General features: G+C 46.4%; 1 long non-coding RNA gene across 8 annotated transcripts; it reads left to right on the top strand.

The window, feature by feature from the left end:
• Positions 1 to 2,450: 2,450 nt before the first annotated feature.
• On the top strand, positions 2,451 to 19,779 carry LOC110599385 (uncharacterized). 8 transcript variants are annotated; one of them, XR_013430159.1, is made up of 6 exons: positions 2,451 to 3,496; positions 4,162 to 4,899; positions 6,933 to 7,486; positions 15,098 to 15,812; positions 15,940 to 16,048; positions 16,612 to 19,779. It is a non-coding gene; the product is annotated as an uncharacterized LOC110599385 (long non-coding RNA). The 8 variants fall into 8 exon arrangements; XR_013430164.1 differs by having other exon boundaries at positions 2,451 to 4,899; positions 15,098 to 15,205; positions 15,675 to 15,812; XR_013430160.1 differs by having other exon boundaries at positions 2,451 to 4,899; positions 15,098 to 15,381; positions 15,675 to 15,812.
• The last annotated feature ends 873 nt before the right edge of the window (positions 19,780 to 20,652 follow it).

The following is a 20,652-nucleotide window of genomic DNA, read 5'->3' as shown; positions in this document are numbered from 1 at the left end:
CACATCCCCAGCCCACACGCATTGCTTTAATGTTTCACGTATCACTTGGATGTCTCGGAGCACAGTCTACACATAGAATCCCTTCTCCACAGGTGTAGTTAAAGAGCTGTTTTAAGAGATGGTTAATTTTTTAAAAAAATTTTACTCTAGTCTCCTAAATGGCCTTCCTAAAGTTTCATCTCTTCCTCATGAAAATATCTTCTCTTTAACTCTATGTCTCAAACTTTAATGTGCACATGAACCCTCTGGGTAGCTTGTTAAAATGTAGATTTTGTTTAGTGTGTTTGGGATGGGGTCTAAGACTTCTTCTTTCCAATAAACTCCTGGAGGATGCTGATGATGCCGTGGACCACGCTTCAAGTAGCAAGGCTCTCCACGTTGCTAGGGTGGTCATTCTAAATGGGACTCGGATGATACCCTGCTTGAAATCCATCAGTAACCACATCCCCTCCGAGGTGAAGTTCCACCTCCTTAGATGGCATTGTCATTTCCTTGCCTGTCTTTCAAGTGTTACCTGTCACTTAGGCTGTCCCCAGAACTGGGCATACTCTTCCTCCCCTTTGCCCAGCCTTCAATCCCCGGTCACTCTTATAGACTCAGCTCCTATGTTGCTCTTTCCAGGAATCCTCCCATTTCCTGAGCCTCTGTGCTTCCTCCTTGGGCTCCCCGAGGACGTGCTGTGAACTTTGGTCACCTACTGTGTGGCTGGAAGTTTTGTCTACCTTTCCTCCTCCACTGAACTGTCGGTTCCTATGAGGGCATCGGCCAGTTCCCTTCATCTCAGAGTCTCCTGGCCTCTGCACAGTTCCTGGTACACAGTAAAGACTTTAATGAATGTGGAAATATGCTTGTAGCTTTGTCTTTCTGCTCCCTGCAGCATTGCTTGCTCAGTTGAGGTCACCCTATCTCTGATTGCTGTTTGCCAAGCTCTCGTTCTCAGAAATCTGTGTTCAGGCTGCTGTCTGGGGAGATGAATCTGATGTCCAGGAGTCGTGTCTAATTCCATGGCCTGAACATTAGCAGCAGTTAATTCATTGCTGTTGTTTGGAAAATGTTAATTAATCAACATGATTCTTTGGTGCTCAAGGGAAAAAGCCAAATTGCTTTAAAAGCAGCATTTACCTCTTCAGGTAACTAAGCTCTGTTAACTATGGCAGCGGCTTTCAACCCAAGCTGCCCATTAAAACTACTTGGGGAATCTTTTAAAAAAAAATACTGATGCTTGGGCCTTACACTCAGGAATTCTCATTTAGTTCGTCTGGGGGTAGAGTCTGGCCTCGACATTTTAAAAAAACTACCCAGAGAACTCATTGAGATTCACCGTACCAAGTTAAGCATGATAACTAGCAACCATAACTCTTTCCTAATAATCAGTTGCCACTTAATTGAAGATGGATTGTTCGACTATTGTTCCTCCTTGGAAAATCTTGATTTAAATTTCTTCTTGACATAATTAACATAATTCACGATAAAGTTCTTACTTCATGTATTCACCAGCTCTCTACTGTTGTGCTTCTGTGTAGTCTGTAATTTTACTGTGAGGTTTTGTGAATTAAATAAACCCTGTGCATATCAACCCCAAGCAGGTTCAGAACAGAGGGAGAATCGGCTCTGGGCTGCTTTCTGTCAGCTGCTTAGCTCTGGAGTGGACACAGGTGTGGGAGGAGTTCAGATGAGAGCAGGGTACAACTTTTTAGCCTTCCCTGGGTCTATTTTGTTGGAGTCATTTCTTTGAGACATTATGCAGTCTTAGAAACCCGAGACATGATCTCTGGATTCATGATCATTTTGAAATAAAGCTGTTACTGATATTCCTCCTTGGCATAGGGTATCGAGAATAATCCAAAGCCTTACCCCTCAGAACTGGAGGAACCCAGGTGCTCTCGATGTGGGCCTGTTTCCCCTCCAGAGTGCAGGGGCATTCAAGGGCCTGGTAGGCCATGGTAGAGGAGCTGGGAAGCCTCCCTCGCGCCCTCCTCTCTAGGTAGATAGACATCAGCGGGGTTCCGGGAGCCACGTCTCAGGAAGGGGAATTTGGAGGAGACCCATGAACAGTGGCCACTGCACTGTCACGTAGTCCCCAAGGAGTGCTTCCCATTGCACCAAGGGCTCCTTGGGAGGAACAGGGCACAGGCTGTTCAGGTTTGGTCAATTGATAGTCACGATAGCACCTAAACGTGTTTAAAGGAGGTTACTTTTTGGCTTGAACACATTCTCAGTAGCTCTCTCACCTTCCACATGTAAAGGCATCTCTTGGATATTAGGGGTTTCAACGGGGCTGGCATTGCTTTGATAACCCTGGAAAAAGATGAGAATTAATCTACTTGGAAGGTTTATAGGAAAGCTTTAAAAGCAACTCCACTAGATATATGTTCCTCAAAAGGCAGGGGCTCTTGTGTGTGTGTGTGTGTGTGTGTGTGTGTGTGTGTGTTCTGGTACTAGGGATAAACCAGGAGCACTCTACCACTGAGCTCCATCCCCAGTCCTTTTCATTATGAGACAGGGTCTTGCTCAGTTGCTAAGGCTGCCCTTGAACTTGTGATCCTCCCGCCTCAGCCTCCCAAGTCCTTGGGATTACAGGTGTGCATCACTGTGTCGCGCACCATTCTTGTGTTTCTCTTCCACCCTTCCCCACTTGCTTTGCATATTGTAGATACTCATAAATGATAGTAAATAAATGAAGCTAAATTTTGAGTGCTTATCATAGCCAGTCACTGTATATATATAATCTCTAATTAAATCTTCCCCATAACTCGGAGCAGTAATATCATTCTCCAGTTTTATGGGGACTGTTGGGCTCAGTGAAGTTAAATAACTTGTTTAAGGCCCTATGACTGGCAAATGCAGAGGCAAGGTTTGTATGATTGAAAAATCTTCACTCCTAACTTGCCTAATTGATTTAACATGGCCCCAGAAGCCACAATTGCAATCATGGGGTAGGGGCATGATTTCCAGAGATACAGATTTCTGGGTTCTACTCTCAAAAAGGTCCTTACTCAGCTGATTTGGTGTGGGGCACATGCTTGTTGACTTGCCCTGCACATCAGCTCAGCTTTCCTGGTGATTAGAGATCTAGGACTCCATCTCAAATGCTTCCTGTTGAGGCACTCAGAAATGGTTCAAACCTTCCAAGCCCAGGCTCTGGGTAGCAAGGCCACCTCACCACACACCAGGAAGAGCCTCATTTCAGTACAGTCTTCTCTGAAGCAAGCAGCTTCCCTTGTTTCCTGGAGTGGACCCCCCACCCCACCCATGTCACCCACAGTGAAAGTGCTCAGAAGAAATCAAGAAGATCCTTAATGCCTCCTGTCACTGAAAATTGTGCTCTTGTATATTTTCTCAATGTGGCATTTCTGTCAGCCTTAAATGTTAATTCTGCATTGCTTTCTAGAAATGTTGGTTCAAGATCTCAAGTTATGTGGGCTTCCTCTTTACTGCAAATTCCAGAATGCATTTTAAGGAAGAAAGACTCTGGACAACAGAAGGAAGCCTCAAGGTTTTTGTATCTTCCACCTGCTCCCTGTCTGATGGAGGAGAGTGACTGTACTTGTTTGTTCCATTAGGGGGCGCTCACCTTCACTAGGGACTGTTGGGACCATTGTTTGACAGCTCCTTAATTCCTTCCAACAAACAAAAAAACCCAACAATAACAACAACAAAAAAAAACCTTAAAAAATTGTAAAATGTATTCTACACATAAAAGATGTGTAAAATATGTGTGTGCAATTAAACAGAAATAGATTGAACATCCATACGTACTGCTTACCTGATTACAGCTTAGAACACGCTCAGACCCTTGAAGCCTGACATGGGCACTTACCATGTACATGCTCTGCCTTCCTTCCTCCCACAGAACCTTCCTTTTCCAGTTTTGATGTTAACTCTTTTTTTTTTAATTTTTAAAATATTTTGTCACTTATATAAGAATCAAGTTGGAGCTGGGCATGGTAGTGCATGTCTGTAACCGCAGCAGGAGGATTGCAAGTTTGAGGCCTGACTGGGCAGGTTGGTGGGATCCTGTCAAAAAAAAAAAAAAAAAAAAAAAAGGTGCTGGGGATGTAGCTCAGTGGTAGTGGTAGTGAGCCTCTGAGTTCAATCCCCAACATTTCCTTGCCCCATCAATAATAATAATAATAATAATCAGTTTGGTTTACATTGTAGAGTGTCATGGCAGAGGTTAATAGCATGGACTCAAGAGCCACCCTGTCGGGATTCCTGTCTCAGCCTCAAGACCAGTCGTGCAATATGGGAAAAGTACTTTATCTTCTTTGTGTCCAGTTTCCTCATCTGTGAAGTTGGAACAGTGGTAGTTCCTACCTTATAGGAAGCTGTGAGGAGTCACTGAGTTTATGTTGCAGGCCCTGGTACGTAATAAGCACCAGTGAGGATATTAGTTATTGCTGTTTATATCAAGCTGATGTTTATCCTTCCTGAAGTACTTCTCAAATGTCTGGTGAAGGACTTTAAAAAATATTTCCAGTCCATTATGGATTGATAATTTTGTAAAATATAATAACATTGAGTAATTAGAAAAATGAAATTAAAAAACATGCAGACTTACAAAACTCAAACCCGATATTTTATTGTTTGAGTCAACAGAAACGAAACTGCGATGTCAGATTACTGTGAGTGTTTTTAAGTGATTACTTTCGATTTCTGTTATTTGTCTTGAACCAAGCAAACAGCTTGCGGCTGCCACCAGCTCACAGACACACCCTGACTTGTTCTGTCCCAGATTCATGACACGGATTTTTGCTGCGTCCTGCGAGAGGCCCACTGCTTTTGCAGGAAGGGAGGTCTGCCGGCTTTGGATGGGTGGCCTTCAGGCAGTTGTTTTTCTCAGGACCGCTTTTCACTCGCCAGGAGTGGGAATGACTTGAAAATAAACAGGCTTATTTAGTAAGTGCTGATCATCGACAGAGTCGCTGTTTTCTGTTTGTTTGGTTTTAATAAAGAAATGATTTCTGATGTTAAGGAATCTCTCCTGTGAAGACCAGCAGCCCTGGAGAAGTGCACATGTGATTCTGACCCAGGAGGGAGACAAGGGCACACGCTGGTCTTCCAGGTCTTAAATTACACAGAAGCTCTGCCTTCTTTCTCCAGCAGTGCCTTGAGTCCCATAGATGTCCCATCTGTGTCCCATAGATACCTTGGGTATTCCCAAGACAGCTACCGTGAATTTGAGTTGAACCCTGTGAACTCACCAACATTCCTCCCCTTTTGATTATGAAAAAAAAATATAAAAATTTCATCTAGACATCCTGCTCTTCAGGCTTCTAGATTTTATCTATTTTATCTGGGACCCCTCCCTAAAGGTGTGTTGAGTGAACCTCACCTGGGAATAGAATCCTCCCGTTTCTAGAAGCTCACAGAAACTCAAGCTGGTGGGAATGGTGGCCTAGCTCTGCATCCTAGCTTTTCAGCATTGCGGAACCCAGGGCCAAGAGGGGCCTCTTCTGCCCAAGGTGTCTGTCAAGGAAGACCCTCTTATGCCATTCAACTGGATAAAACCTGGCTGAATATAACCATGTGGGTCAAAGTCAGGACTCTTGGGTCCTTTCCTGAGCTCTGTGGTGAATTTGCAGCCTGGGCCATCCTGCCTCCTACATGACCCAAGTATATCCAGACTTAACTAAGATCAGCATCTAAATCAGACAGAAGTTTCTGAGCTTCTGAGCTAAAAATTCTATTCATTTTACTATTTATTTTTAAACTATTAATGTTCATACAAGACCAGGGGTCAGAGGCTCTGTCCACCTGATGTGAAAATTAATGTTTTTAGTTCTAACAACTGTGGGACTATTGAATTTTAGTCAAAAACAGTCAATCAAATGACCCTGGTTTAACATTCATATTTTCTGGAAAGTCCCAAGACATGAATTTTTATAGTCAGTCTTTCTGAAAGAAGGAACATGTCAGCCTGCCTAAAATCTGCCTTACAAGAGCCAAGTCTGCCACTGTCCCTTAAACTAAGGGACAGGCTGCCAGTGGCTGTCACAGGCTATGGATCCTGCATCCAGAGATGTGGACCTGAGAGTGGATGGGTGTGGCCCCTCAGTGGTGAAAACCCTCTGCTTCCATCTCTCACGTCCCCTTCGTGGGTGCTGTGAGGGGCTAAGCTGTGCCTCCCCAGTTCACGTGTTGAATTCCCAGGCCCTGCACCTCAGCCTGTGGCTGTGTTTGGGAGACGGGGACTGTAAAGAGGCGGTTAAGTTAAAATGAGGCCATTTGAAGTGGGCCCTGATCTAGTGTGGCTGGTGTCTGTCACAGGGCTGGGGCCTTCTGCACGACGGAGGCAGGGTAGAGGCCCCCTTCACCCTGATTCTTGCAATCAGGCCAGAAGGATTTCAGACATGCTGCTCAGAGTAGCAGGCGTGAGTTTATTGAAGGGCTAGGAAAAGGGAAAGAAAGGGACTCTCTCAGAGAGGAGAGGGACCGTGTGCCTCTCCTACCCTCCGGTTTTATTGGGGTTCCAGGAAATTTTCCAGAGCATCTGGCCTAGGTCTACCGTTTGACTTTTGAGTGACAGCAGGCTGACATCAGGATTTCAAGTCCCCACTGCACATTTCTCAGTCACTTTGGCTCATGCTGACTATTCTAATTGGAACCTATCCTTACAGATTTTATGGTTAGGGGGAATTATCCTTATCTCTCCAAGTTCTGGGATCTAGTCTGGGTAAGGGTCACAAAAGTCCCACCCTCCTCAAGGTAAATTGTGTTCTTCTTATCTGCATTTTGGGCCTGCATTTCCCCTGCAGGTAACAGGTTGTTTGCTGAGGAGTGTGACACATCAGCCAGGCAGGGGTGCAGGTAAACTGCTTTTTAGAAAAGACAGCAAGTAGGGGTCAGTACAGTGGGTGTCGTTTATAGAATTATTCCCTCATCCTCATGACCACATGTTGCCACCACACACATCTGTCTGTTCCCTATAGGTTTCCTTATCAGAAGAGGAAGCGACACCAGGATCATGCCTGCACAGAGGAAGAGATGTCAAGGACAGCCAGCATAAAGCCAAGGAGGCCTCCGAGGAGGCCAAACCTGCCTAAATTTCGATTTCACACTTGTGGCTGGTAGAACCATGAGCCAACACACTCCTGGTGTTTCAGCAGTCCAGTCTGCGGCATTTTATTACGGCAGCCCAAGCAGATACACATGCACACGTTCTAAGATGCTTGCATGTAGCCACAGTCGTAGAAACGCACACACGTAGACACAAACCCAGATGCCACCCACGCAGACCCACACTCACACCCCTGCACTGCTGCACACCCCACCACTAGGCAGAGGGGAGCAGAACGGAGACCGTGGAACTCAGCCTCAGCCTCACGAGTGGATGATCTCTGGAAAGGGAAATAAGAATGGAACACAAGCATGAAACTCTGCAACTCAGAAAAGTGGCGAGAGGGGTAACGGGGTGGAGAGAAAGCAGCAGTGAAGACGGCGACGGGGCAATTTCCAGGGTGGTGAACGTGGGAGTGACGTGGTGGTAAGTGCCGTGGTCTTGACCATAACAAGTCTGGGTCTCAGAGCAGCTACTGACTTTGCTAGTGCTATTGGCCTGGGAACCATACTTTGAGAGCCACAAGACTAGAGGAACCCTGTAGTCCTTTTTGGGTCTGAAGTTCGAAAACTAAATATATCTCTGTTATTGCAGTTCTCAGTCAGGGTCGTTTTGCCCTACAGGGGCCATGGGTCAATGTTTGGAGACATTTTTGATTGTCACAACTTGGGGCAGATGCTACTGGCATCTAGTGGGTAGAGGATAAGGTTGTTGCTAAGCCCCTACAACAAAGAATTATCTGGTTTAAAATATCAACCGTGCCAATACTGAGAATATCAACCGTGCCAATACCGAGAAAACTTGCTCCAAAAGAGCCAAGTTACTGGGTGGTGAGATTGATGCTGAGCTTTGATTTCTGCTGAAGAAAAGGGTCCCTAAAAACTACCCAAGAGTCTGTCAGCTGGAGTTCCCTTTGCAGAGTCTTCTCCTTGCTCCAGGAGGGCACTGGAGGCTGGGGAGGCTGACTGGGACTCCTGAGAGCCTGGGGATATCAGATCCCAGGAAGGCTCCCCAGGAAGCACTGGGCTGACTCCCAACAGGGTGCATTCCCAAAGACATCCTTCCATCCTTCCCGGCAGGCCCTGCTAGGAACCAGGAGGTGCTGGTGCTGCATTGTGTTTCCTTTCTCTGCTTCCAACCCATGGGCCGGAAAATTAGGGCAGCCCTTGTGGATTCTGATTAGAAGCTTCACATATCAAGTCCCTAAATATGCAGAATGTGGTAAGAAAGACACGTGTGTGTGTGTGTGTGTGTGTGTGTGTGTGTGAGAGAGAGAGAGAGAGAGAGAGAGGGAGAGATTTGTGTGTGTGTGTGAGAAATTTGTGTGTGTGTGTGTAAGAGAGAGATATTTGTGTGTGTGTGTGTGTGTGTGTGTAAGAGAGAGAGATTTTTTTTGTGTGTGTGTGTGTGTAAAACCACATATTCGAACCATTCCCTATTTCTGCACCTCACCCTGCCAATTACAATCTGCTTGGTGGTGTGAAACTGACAGCCGGCAGCAGCGACGGAGACAGGAGGAACGGTGAACAAGGGCTTTGTGCATTCTCGGCTTTAGAGAGAATGTTCAGTGGGGCGGACAGGCATGTAACTGGCAGGTTTAGGAATCAGTAAAAACCAAGAACTGGAAGTCCTAATTTATCGTCTGTTTCAATACAAGGCAAGACACAGGCTATTTAATATACTGCATTGTTTACACGTGGAGGAGAGGGGGAGTCACTGATGCATTACAAATGCAGGGCAAATGCATCTCCTAAGCCAAGGGGTAGGGAATAACAATTGCAGAAGACTAAATTTGACTTTAATCCCCTGAAGAATGGCATGCGTGCGGCTTAAAATGATAAAAGCAGGAGGGGGTGGGGCAAGAGAAAAGGAGAGCAGGAGACTGAGGGAGACCGAAGGAAGCAGAGGGAAATGTGGGGGAGACAGACCGACAGAGATGGGGAGAGAAATGAGAGCTGATTTTCTCCTGGGATTCTGCATTTCTTGATTAGGAAATAGAGTGGAAATGGAAAGAAAAGTTGTTGTTTTTTCTTTTAAATCTTGTTTTGATAAACAGCGTCCTGCGCGGCAGGGTATTCTCTGAAGCTGCTCTGAATCATGCGTGGTCAAGCAGCTTGGAGTGGTTTAAAGACCTTAGATAATCCCAAAGGAAGAAATAGAACACAGTCCTGGTTTGAAGAGTGCGTGTGCCTGTCCTGGGTCCTCCTTCTGGTGTACTCAGGGCCAAGGCCGTGGAGGCTGGGTGTCCATGAGCTTGCTGCTCATCTTTGGAGTTAAAATTACCACCACCGTGACACATGGTGCACAATGCTTTGGGCATAGTAGGTGCCCCATGAACACTGGCAGACTGAGCCCAGGGCAATGCTAGTGCCCACGGAGGAGCCATGTAGCTGGGCTCCACGTTCCAGTCTCAGCAACCAAAGTGGCTTTGGAGTAAGTGAAATAGGTCCATTCCCACCCACGCTGAAGTCCCTCTGCATTGTTATAGACAAAGGAGTTCAAATTCTGGATTAAAAAAAATCAATGTGCTAGGGCATCTCCTAACCCTGGGCAGCCCACTCCTTTGTGGAATGGGACTTAAGGACAGCGTTTACGGGTATCAGGGATGGTGGCAGCTGCTGTGTTGACATCTGCCTGCAGCTTATTTCTCTTTATGTTGACATCCAGCCTGGGAGAAATTTATCATGGTGCCCTTTGGAAACGTGTGGAAACTGAGGCACAGAGAGGTTTCACAGCAGAGGCTGGTGGAGGAGAGCAGATGATACTGCCCGGGACTGGGTTCTTCCCCGGTCGAGCTGCAGTCTGTCTCTCTTCCCCCGCAGTCCCACTGCAGTAGCAGCCCCTGGTGATGGTGTGGCCAATATCGGATTTCCATTATCAACAGGACTCACATTTGCCTGGGTTTATGGATGTGTTTGCAGTGCACCATCTGCCTCCTTGGGTGATCCAGTGGCAAACAGAGGGAGGAAGAAGATTGGCACTGGAAGAACTCTCTGTGGCAGCTTTCTAACGGTGACAGCCAAGTGCTGCTAGCCTGGGTCATGGAGCACAGAGTCCCTGGTCATTACTGCATGAAGTCACCGTCTGTGGACCACTTTGAGATAAACAAATGAACTCACTCTGGAGGATGAACAGGTCTGTGTGACCTCATCCGTGGCTTCAGTTGGCTGAATGCTAAGGGGAGCCAGGAATGTCACCTCCAGGCTCACCCGATATAGTAGGCCCTGGTAAACATTTGCCAGCTATCCAATCTGACAGCATTCAGCCCGAGAGCAGTGCTGCCAGCCCAAGTCCTCAAAAAGATTGAGCCTGCAGAGAGAAAGCATTTCTTTATTTGGAAGATTGACCTTGACCATGTGTCTGACTTTTGGGTAGGCAGAGCTTGCAGCCTGAAGTCCTGTTCCCTTGCAACTGGCGTGTATTTTTGTGATTCGTGTCTCCTGGGCGTTTGCCTGTGAGGCAGGATGGGGTCATTGCTTGCTCCTGATTTCCTGTGGGCACCTGAGGGAAATTGCCTCCTCTCTCTGGGATAGGCCAGTGCTCACACGAAAGAAGAAAGCCAAATAGTCCCAGAAACGCATGTGGCCTGCCCCAAACCAAACGGATCATTTCCTTCTCTTTTTGAGAGCCCTTTTTACGGATGGCAAATAATTTAATCCATCCCACAGCGTGAAGCATCAGAGGAAGCTTGGTCTTCTCCTGTGATTCTTGCATCCAGTCTGTCCTGGTGTCTTTACCCATGAGGTGTCTGCGGGGCTAGCTCAGGTCTTCCTGTCTCTCCTTTGAGCTATTGCAGGAAGCTCCTGGCTCATCTTTTTTGCCCCTGGCTCTCCTTCCTTTCTGGTGATCTGCATGCAGAGAAAGGGCCTCCTGATGCAGCAGTGTCCAGCCGTCCTCCCAGAGCCCTGGGCTTCCCAGACCTGAAAGTGTGAGTCTTGAGGGCCCTCTTGGACCATCATTACAATTCAAGTAGTTCCTTTTGCATTTTGGCACTGGGGATTAAACCCAGGCTCTACCACCCAGCTCCTTCCCCAGCCCTTTAATTCTTTTTAAATTTTAAAAAAAATTTTGAAATAGGGCCTTGCTAAGTTTGCTGAGGCTGACCTTGATTGTGATCCTCCTGTCTCAGCCTCCTGATTTGCTAGGCATGTGCTACTGTGCCTGGTTACAATTCAACCAGTTCTAATTTCTCTTTCAAAATGTTTTGAGAGATCTGAAAACAAAACAAAACAAAGCAAAAAACCTTAAAAAGCTATTGGGGAGCAGCTCTACTTTAGGACTATTGTGTGAAATTTTGCTTAAAGAAATCTATTGCTCATGAATGACCTAGAGGACATTAAGTTATGTGAAATAAGCCAAGTATGGAGACAATACTGCACGTTCATACACGGAGGCTAAGAAAGTTGATCTCAGAAGTAGAACATAGAAGAGTGGCAAGAAGAGGCTAGAAAGGGGGGTGGTGCACTGGTTGTCACACGCATGACCAAGAGTCAGGCTGCACACAGAACCCATGCCTCTGTGTGTTGGAACTAATCTGAGATACATCCAGTGTGTCTCTTCACGGGGACCCAAAGCAAGTCAGGGTGATGGCAAAGCCCACGTTCTTGCCACTAGGGCGTGACATTGAGGTAACATAGACACTGTCCATTATCATCCAAGACTGAGGCATTATTATTATTATTAAGCTCTTTGTGTTTGAGAGAGCATGAAACCAGGGGCCTCAGAGAAGCACGAGCTTGTACTTTAAAAATGATTTTTCTATGTTTTCTCCAAAAGAGATGTAAATGGTTCAGAATAAAAGACGGAACTAATAACACTCCACACCACTAACCCAAGAGTGAGGTTACAAGAATGAGGCAATAAAAGGGAGCCAGAAGTACTGACGGGTCCAAAAACACGGGCTGGACAGCTGCCGTCCTGACTCCTAAGAGACAGTTGGGAGTATCTTTTCCAAACACTGTTCAGCAATATCATGTTGGAAGCAGCAACTGTTTACACCACAGAAATTGGCAAACACTTAAAAATAGGGATTATTCCCCCCGAGGAAAGACATTTACCAGCATACCACTGGGCTCACGATGGCACTGCAAGTTAGTATGATGTGCTTTAGGCATTTGGATTTGCTCTTCGAGGGGTGCAGGCTCTCAATGCCCTGCATGCAAAGGGTTGATTTCCATTGTGACTTCTGGTGACAACAGTGATGGCCTCACCCAGGTGGGCGAGTGGCTGAGAAGCATTCTCTCAGAGACCCTTTGTTTTCAAGGAGCAAAATTTGTTTGCCTTAGTTTATTTGTGTTGCTATAACAAAATGCCTGAGAATGAAAAATTTATAAAGAACAAGAGATTCATTTCTTATTGTTCCAGAGTTGAGAGGTCCAAGGTTAGAGCCAAGGCTGTGTCACTCTATCTAGAAAGGCAGAAAGTGAAGAGAGGGCACACATGAAAGCAATGGAAAGGGATCGAACTCATCCTATTTCTGCGTAGACAAATATGATTTACCCATCCTTGAACATGTTTCAGCATAAGTACTAAAAGGAGGAGAGCTAGACTTTCTGTATTTCAATGATGGTTCTTTTTTTTTTTTAAAGAGAGAGAGAGAGAGAGAGAGAGAGAGAGAAAATTTTTTAATATTCCTTTTTTATTTTTCGGCGACACAACATCTTTGTATGTGGTGCTGAGGATCGAACTCAGGCCCCATGCATGGCAGGCGAGTGCGCTACCACTTGAGCCACATCCCCTCAATGACGTTTCTTAGAAGAGAGAATCTGATTGGCCCAGCTGGGATCAGGTGGTCCTCCTAAGCCCAGTCACCTGTGGTTGAGGGAAGTCACTTGTCCTGGGAACTCAGCAGGAGCTTTGGAACAAGATACTCTGAGGGCAGGGTGAGTCAGGAGGACCAGCTGACTAAGCCGTCCGCCAGGAGCAGGCGTTAGTGATCCTCGGGTTTGTGTGGATGCATCTGGACAACAGAACATGCTCTCTGTGTTAAATTCCCTCTGAATATATCCAGGCAGCTCCTACACCAAGGAACGACTTGTACTAAAAAACAAACAAACAAAACACCCAGTTTTGTTCCTTATCTTTAATGTTCATATATCAGACAATAAATTCTACATGAAGAGAGAGAAGACCAGTGGGAAATGGGCAGGAGAAGGAACTCAGGGAAGAACATCCAGGGGGCTCTGCAAAGATCAACGATTGCCTCCGCCTCCACAGACCAGCTGTTGCCCGAGACCTTCGGACATGCTGGAAACAATGCTGTTTCACAGATCCAACTCTGTCAGGTTGTTCACACCCAGAGCTGGACCGAGTTGGGGGGAAATATTCTTTTGGTGTAGATTCTCAACCAACCCCTGGAAAGGAAAGGTGCATGAGGGAAAAAATATCACCCAGGATCTAGGATCACGTGTCCTTGAGACGCTCATGGTCTTGGCTTCGTTTTGGATGCAATTATGCTGTTCTACAGAGTCAGAGTACAAGGACTCATTAGGGTCAGGGGAAGATTTGGTAAGTTTGTTCTAAAATGATGGAGGGTGTGAGGGGGTCAGATGATCAGACCCGGGGCTGCGGGGCTGCAGCAGGCGGCATGTCAGAGGAGCTGCCAGTGGATTTTCAGGGGTGGGGAAGGGAGACAGTTTCTGCCTGGATTTGCAGATCACTCTCCCTGTGAAAAGGAGCAAGCTCTGAGGTTCCTAGTCTCCTTTTTTAGGAATTCTAAGGAGCACAGGGATTGCAGGCAGAGGTGTTCAGAGAGAGAGAAGCCACAAAGGAGAAACAGCCAGTCCTGAGGTAATCCATGACTGGCGACTAAGCACTCGACAGAAAGCCTGGCAGAAAAGCCAGCCCTCGTCTCTAACCACACGAGATGCAGCCTCTTTCTAAAGTCTGAGGTCAAGAGGCAGATATTTTCTGAAATTAATAATAATGACAGTGATATCAGGAAGTAACCATTCCAGCACAGAATGGCACAGAACAAGAACAGCCTGGGACACAGATCCGAGTAATGTGAGAGGAAAATAACCCCCTGCAGGACCATACAAATAAGACCAGCGCCTTGATGAGGGAAGATCAGAAGTTAATATCAGAACCTGCTGTATGTTCCTTATTGTGTTTGTGGTATAATTATGCTTCAGTTGACTCTCTACAGAAATCCCTCTTTGTCCACGGGGGACATGTTTCCCCAGGAGATGCATGAAACTTGAATAGTACTGCACCCTATAGATAGCACGTTTATCCTACACATACACGCTGATGATAAAGTTTAATTTATAATTTAGGCACAGTAGGAGATTAACAACAGCATTAAAAAATAGAATAATTATAAAAAAACACTATAATGAAATTGCCAGCGTCATTGATCTTGACACAGGTTGAGTAAAATAAGGGTTATCTGAACACAAGTACTGTGATACTGTGATACTGAGACAACTGAGATTCCTATTGAGGGACTAACGAGACGGTAGCATATATGGTATGGATACGTACAGGAAGGCCTGATTGACATCCAAGGCACAATGGAGGGAGGTTGCATGAGATTTTGCCACACTACTCAGAACAGTGGATACATATGAATTGTTTATTTATGGAATTTTCCACTGAATATTTTTGGACCAGGATTGATCACCAGTAACTGAAACCACAGAAAGTGAAACTGCAGTGTGTGTATGTGTGTGTGTGTGAGTGTGTGTATATTGTACCAAGTGGTTTCACATTCCAAAGTACAGAATTATTGACTTTCAGCCAATCTTTTTGTTGTCTTCATAATACCCTGAGTTAGAGAGCTTCTTCAGGGGTCTCACATACTCACTGGTGAACTAGCAGGAATCTTCTAACCTCTGCAGGCAACTTTTGGGTCCAAAGCATTGTCCTTATGGAAGATGGACTTAGCCTGTAATATTCATGTGTGTGTTATGCATATGACTTCACTATTGTTCATAGAGTTGATTCAGCTTCAGTTTACTGCCTTAAGATATTTCCATGTTTGAACTTCCCTGTTGTTTTCTTCCGGCTCTTTATTGATGCTCCTAAAAATTGCAGAACAGACAACACAGGAATGAGGAGACATGCCCCCGAGTCAAGAACTGAGTTCCGCAAGTGGCTTTGGTTTGAATGGAAGAGAAGGAAAGGAAAACAAGAAGAGAGAGGGTAGGCAAACCCATGTTTCCAGAGGGAACTCGTCTAGTTATCACCAGGCTGCCCCTGGGAACGAGGCAGAGACCCTTTGCAGGAATCCTGCGGAGCAGCCTGAATGCAGGGCATAGGAATGCCTGCAGCTGGCTGCGGTTAGCTGCTGCCTCTTGCGGTACATCTCTTAGAGCCACGTAAGTATCTGGTCTTTTGAGCTTCTAAATCTTCCCTAACATCTATTTACAGACCCTGTGCAGAGCAGTTGCTCAGCTAACATAACTTGTGCCTTTGACAGGGATGATCTGTGGCAGGCATGCCCCTCTGTGCACACTGCCCGGCATGCCACGGGGCTTCCACAGGCACAGAGGCTTGGTTTTTCTCTCCACATTCTTTTCTCTTGGTGAGGGAGGAGGGCTGCAGAAAGGGAGATGGGTAAGAGTAGGCTGATTTTCCACAGAGTAAAGAGCTAACTTTCTTTTATTTTTAGTTGGTTGCTCAGGGGCCTGACTTCTGGGAGCAATATAGGGCTAGTCCACCAAGCCCAGACACTGCTGGCATTTTTGATCACTTCAGATGGGGACTTTGCCTCAGCCTGTTTTGATATCTGTGAATTAGAAAATTCCAGGTCAGTTCCCTGGGTATACAACACGGGAATATAGAACAACCAATAAGGCTGTGTTCGATTAAAAAAAAAAAATCTAAAGTATTTTTGGAAAAGAATCTAAACTCAATTTTCTGTGACATTTTCACAGACGGAAACGGCAACTTGAGAACATTTCCTCTCTGGTACTCTCTCCAACGCGATGGACGGGTCGCCGGACCCCCTCATTATGCCTGCTCTTTCCTTGTTGCCTTTGTCAGGTCTGAAATCTTAGACCTTTAGGCTCCTGGGCACAACACTCAGAAATGATTCTATGCAGATTTGGATGTAATTAAACTTGCTTTTCCTTAACAATGTGGTGAGATTGACATTTTAGCAGCAGAAGTCCTCTCCTCCCCCCTGACAGATTATTTTCTTTATTCAGATAAAGCCTGTGTTGTATTTTGAATGCTGTGAGAATGGAGGTTGTTTTTTTTTTTCCCATTTGGAATTTGAGGCAATTAGAGCCACAAATTAATTTCTCACATTAAGAGGAATGTTTGTCGTCTGATCTGCACCTGCTCAGTCCCACTTCCAGTCATCTGGAGGCCGGGTATTCAAGAGGAAGGGGAAATACTTATGCAGGGATGGAGGGAATCACTAATGGCTAATCAATAGCTGTGGAGCATTTCAGAGCTAAAGAGATGCAACGTGGTGTTGTGAAAAACAGGGGTCACTGGGTGGTGGTTTCCTTTGTGTGGGGTTTCTGGAAAGATCTGGAGCTGACTGACCATCAACCATCTCCACTTACATGTTTTTTTTTTTTTTTGTTCCTCTCACCCAGCAACAAATTCACTGCCCTCCTCACTTTTCTGGCCCATGGAGCCTGCTCCTTCTTTGCTATGGACAACAACGTCCATGGAATCCTCGGAACCAGAGACTTTCGGGATGTTCTCGTCTTTCCTCGCCTCATCCTCCATGATGGACAAGGTTTGCTTCTTGCCCAATATCCATTCCTTCCTTCTGTGGCTCACAGCACCCAGATTTTAGCCTGAGGATTTTATTTATTTTTTTATTTTTTATTTTTTATTTTTTATTTATTTATTTTTTTTTAAAGAGAGAGTGAGAGAGAGAGAGAGAGAGAGAGAGAGAGAGAGAGAGAGAGAGACAATTTTTAATATTTATTTTTTAGTTCTCGGCGGACACAACATCTTTGTTGGTATGTGGTGCTGAGGATCGAACCTGGGCCCCACGCATGCCAGGCGAGCGCGCTACCGCTTGAGCCACATCCCCAGCCTAGCCTGAGGATTTTAGTTCTTGGTTGGGTGAAATTTGCACTGCCTCTGGCCCAAGTGGTGAACCCTGATTAATTAAAGGCATCATCATGACTCCCAGTCTTTTGCCATAGAGATAGGCTGAGGGTTATCTCAGCGTGTGGCCCTCTCCTGGCCCTGAGGTAGGGTAAGGTTGGTCTCCGTAGACTATGATGATGGGGTCTGGGCAGTGGAGGAGGACACTGTTTCTTGTGATGGAGGTCTGGACCAGCTGAGCCATGTCTGCTTGGTGGCCACACTCTTTCCATTATGGGGGCAAATCAGTTTCCTTTAGAGTTTACTGCAGCTTGTATCGAATGTTCTGACAATCAAAAATATCCTTAGCAGACTACCACTAAATAGGGAAGAGAGGTGGGAGGAAACAAGAGGGAGAAGGGGATTTGCACGGAAGATAGAAGGAGAACCTCATCGTTATACAGAATACATATATGATGTTGTGATGAGAAAAAGAAAAAAAAGTGTGTCACATGAGATTGGATAGAGAGAAATGATGGGAGAGGAGGGGAGGAGTAGGGAGGACAGGAAGGGCAGCAGGATAGAATAGACAAGATGATTGATGTATGTATATAGGTGACTGTATGACCAATGTGATTCTGCAATCTGTACAATTAGAAAAATGAGAAATTATACCCCAATGATACAAATGTATGAATTGCCAAGATCATTGTAATGTCATGTGCAGATTTATAAAAATAGTAAAATATCCAAAAAAAAGTCTCCTTAGCTAATATACCCCACAGTCAGTCCCTATATCCTATTCGCATGGCTTCTTTAGTATTGCTCAATCCAGCCTCCCTCTCCTTTACAGAGTGTCACTGAATACTCACCATCTTAGTTAATGGGGGTCCAACGTAGGTTTAAAATGACCCTTTTAGCATTGAGAAAATTTCTAGGAATGCAGAAGCCCAATAATTTGGAAATAATGAGAAAGTGGATTGATGGCTCCCAAATTTACAGGGAGTATTTACGTAAAGACCCCAGAAAGGTCTTAGGTCAACAAGGCCCTTTCAGGGTTGGCCCCACTCGGGTCTCCCAGCCTCCCCCTCCTCCCCCGCCCCGTCCTCGCAAGGCAGCCCTGCCCTACTTCCTGCACCTTCTCCAGTTCCCTACACTGTATCGCGTGTGTGTGTGTGTGTGTGTGTGTGTGTGTGTGTGTGTGTGTGCTCTCAGTGCCTTCCTGAATTCTAATTCCTGTTTGGGAAGAAGCCCCTCCCTTTCCCACAAGAAAGACTGCCACTCATCTGAGTTCCATCGGGACCTGGGGATGTGTCAGTCTCCAGTGTGGGGACAGGTGAGGCAATATGGAGGCCTGGCCAGGCCCAGGGATGAGAAGCAGCCAATCCTGGTTCTGGATCAGGGAGTGCAGAGACTGAGGCCTAGAGGTGTAGACGGGCTCCACGTGGACATCATGGATCATGTCAGGGCCAGAAGGCCCAACGGAGGCCTAGCAAATGGCACTAGAGGCTTAGCAAATGAACAGGAGACTTGAAAGAGGGCAGATCCCAAAGTTTGAGGCTCAGGTGGCAACCCTGGGCCTACCACTGTTAGTGGTGACCAGAAGGAAGCCAAGAGCTGGAAGAGAATCCTACCTCAGATTTGGGGGTGTTAGAGAGAGGTTGAAATTTTCGCAACGCTCATCCTCAGCCCAGGGATGGGGAAGTGTGGGTAGGAAGTCAGAATTGCATGGGGGAAGCATGCTGCTTTCTTTTTTCTTTCCAAAAGGAGTTTGTGGGACCACTGAGCTCAACCCTAACCCTACTCCTTGGAATACAAGGATCTATAAGTGGGGAAATGGGTACGTGGGGATGTGGGTGCTTTGAAGAAGCTCTTAAAGTAATTCTGATGTTTCCTCGACTGGTCCTTCATACCCCAGGATTGTCCTAAGGGTGACCCTGCATCTGCTAGTGTCTCTGGTTCTTTCCTACTATGTCCTGACTACACTCTCTTTGTGCTGGGGCCCTGACTTTGCTTGGGTTGTTCTGGAATGTTCTTTTGCCATCTTGCCTTTCTGTCACATCCCAGCTCATCCTACCCATCTCTAGCGTCAAGGAGAGCCCTCCACTCTACTTCTGCCCCTGGACTTCCTCCCCTGCCTCGGCCCCTGGGTTAGTGCCACACTCCCTCCCCGGCCACAGTGACTTGGGGCTCCACCTCACCACTCACACTTGCCCTTGTTGCTCTCACATGTTTGCCCTCCTTCCTGTCCCACCAGGTGAACTCTTGGAGGCCAGAAATCTGGGTTTTCCACCTCTGGAGTCACAGTAGTGAAGCCAGGTTTAAAGTTAAGTGGTCAGTGAAGTCAGGTAAATCGGGTCTAATATCAGTGAGATCTAAAACGGAGCCCATGAGAATGAATTCCCGGAGAAGTTGAGCAACTCTCAGAATGTTAATGAAGTCCAGGAAACAGCCCCCAGCAGGTTTGAAGACAGCCCATCCCAAAGAAAGGTTAATGAACAGCAAACTTGAAGATGCTGCCTCAGGAGTCCTTCCTGCCCAGATTACTTCTTTGGCCCACCTGTGTGTCCCACCCCTCGGGCCTTCCACCTACATTCCATCACCAAAACTATAAAAAGGGGAGACAACCGCACTTCCACGGATTCCACCTCTTGGGTCCCCTTCTTCCTCCCGGAGAAGTCTTTTCTGCTGTCCTTTAATAAACTTCTATTTTCCACTCTAAACTTGCCTCTCCGTGCTTCTCTGGTGTGATACTTCGACCTTGGGGAAGCAAGGACTCGTCACCGGTCAACAGCGGTAACAACAGTACCTGCCACATAGTAGGCTCAACCACTTAGTGAGTGGATATGAGTGAATTGGATGGAATGGAGTAAAGGCCTTGGAGCCACTTTGTAGATATGAGGCAAAGATGTGTCATTATCACCACTATCAAATAAAACTGAAAAAGATCTCAAAAGTCTTCAAATTCTACTTTCTTTTGAGTGTCTACCTTGCTTTTTTCCAGACAGAATCCATGGTGACTTTCCTGAACCCCCTTGGGATGCTGCATGAGGCATTTTTTCAGGGTGCTTTATGCAATTACTGGTTCTGTCTCATGCACTTGTCTCCCTCGCTAGTCAGAGAAGCCCTTCAGGAGAGGGACAGGATGCATTATTTGGGCCTCTTCTTGGAGCCCATCTCAGTGCTTTGACCACTGATACTAGTTGACTTCCTGCCCACCTCCCTCCCCAGGCAAATCTCTTCATCTGCACCCACCTCCTCTGCCTCTCCAGCCTCAGATGCAGCTGTGAGCCTCCTCTACCCTATTCTCCTCCACCTTTGAGAGTTGGAGAAGTGTGTGGATCTAGCTAGGGCTTTCTTCAGTCCAGGCGGCCGATGTGTCCTCGTGATGGATAACGGCAAGGGGTGCCCTTTGCTCCTTGAAGAGGGGCCTTCATGCTCAGGCGGCTAGTAAAAGGGACAAAGAGAAGCCAGGAGCTGGGGCTGGGAGGAGGGGGATGGAGAAGAGAAGATGGGCTGCGCAGAGGAGGGGCTTCCTGCAGACAAGAGGATCCACTAAGGGTTTTCTGGTGCTCCTGCTGGGCCAGAAATATCCT

Source organism: Ictidomys tridecemlineatus, chromosome 14 (assembly GCF_052094955.1).
Source record: "Ictidomys tridecemlineatus isolate mIctTri1 chromosome 14, mIctTri1.hap1, whole genome shotgun sequence".
NCBI lineage: Eukaryota > Metazoa > Chordata > Mammalia > Rodentia > Sciuridae > Ictidomys > Ictidomys tridecemlineatus.
This window is presented reverse-complemented; position numbering and strand designations above follow the sequence as displayed.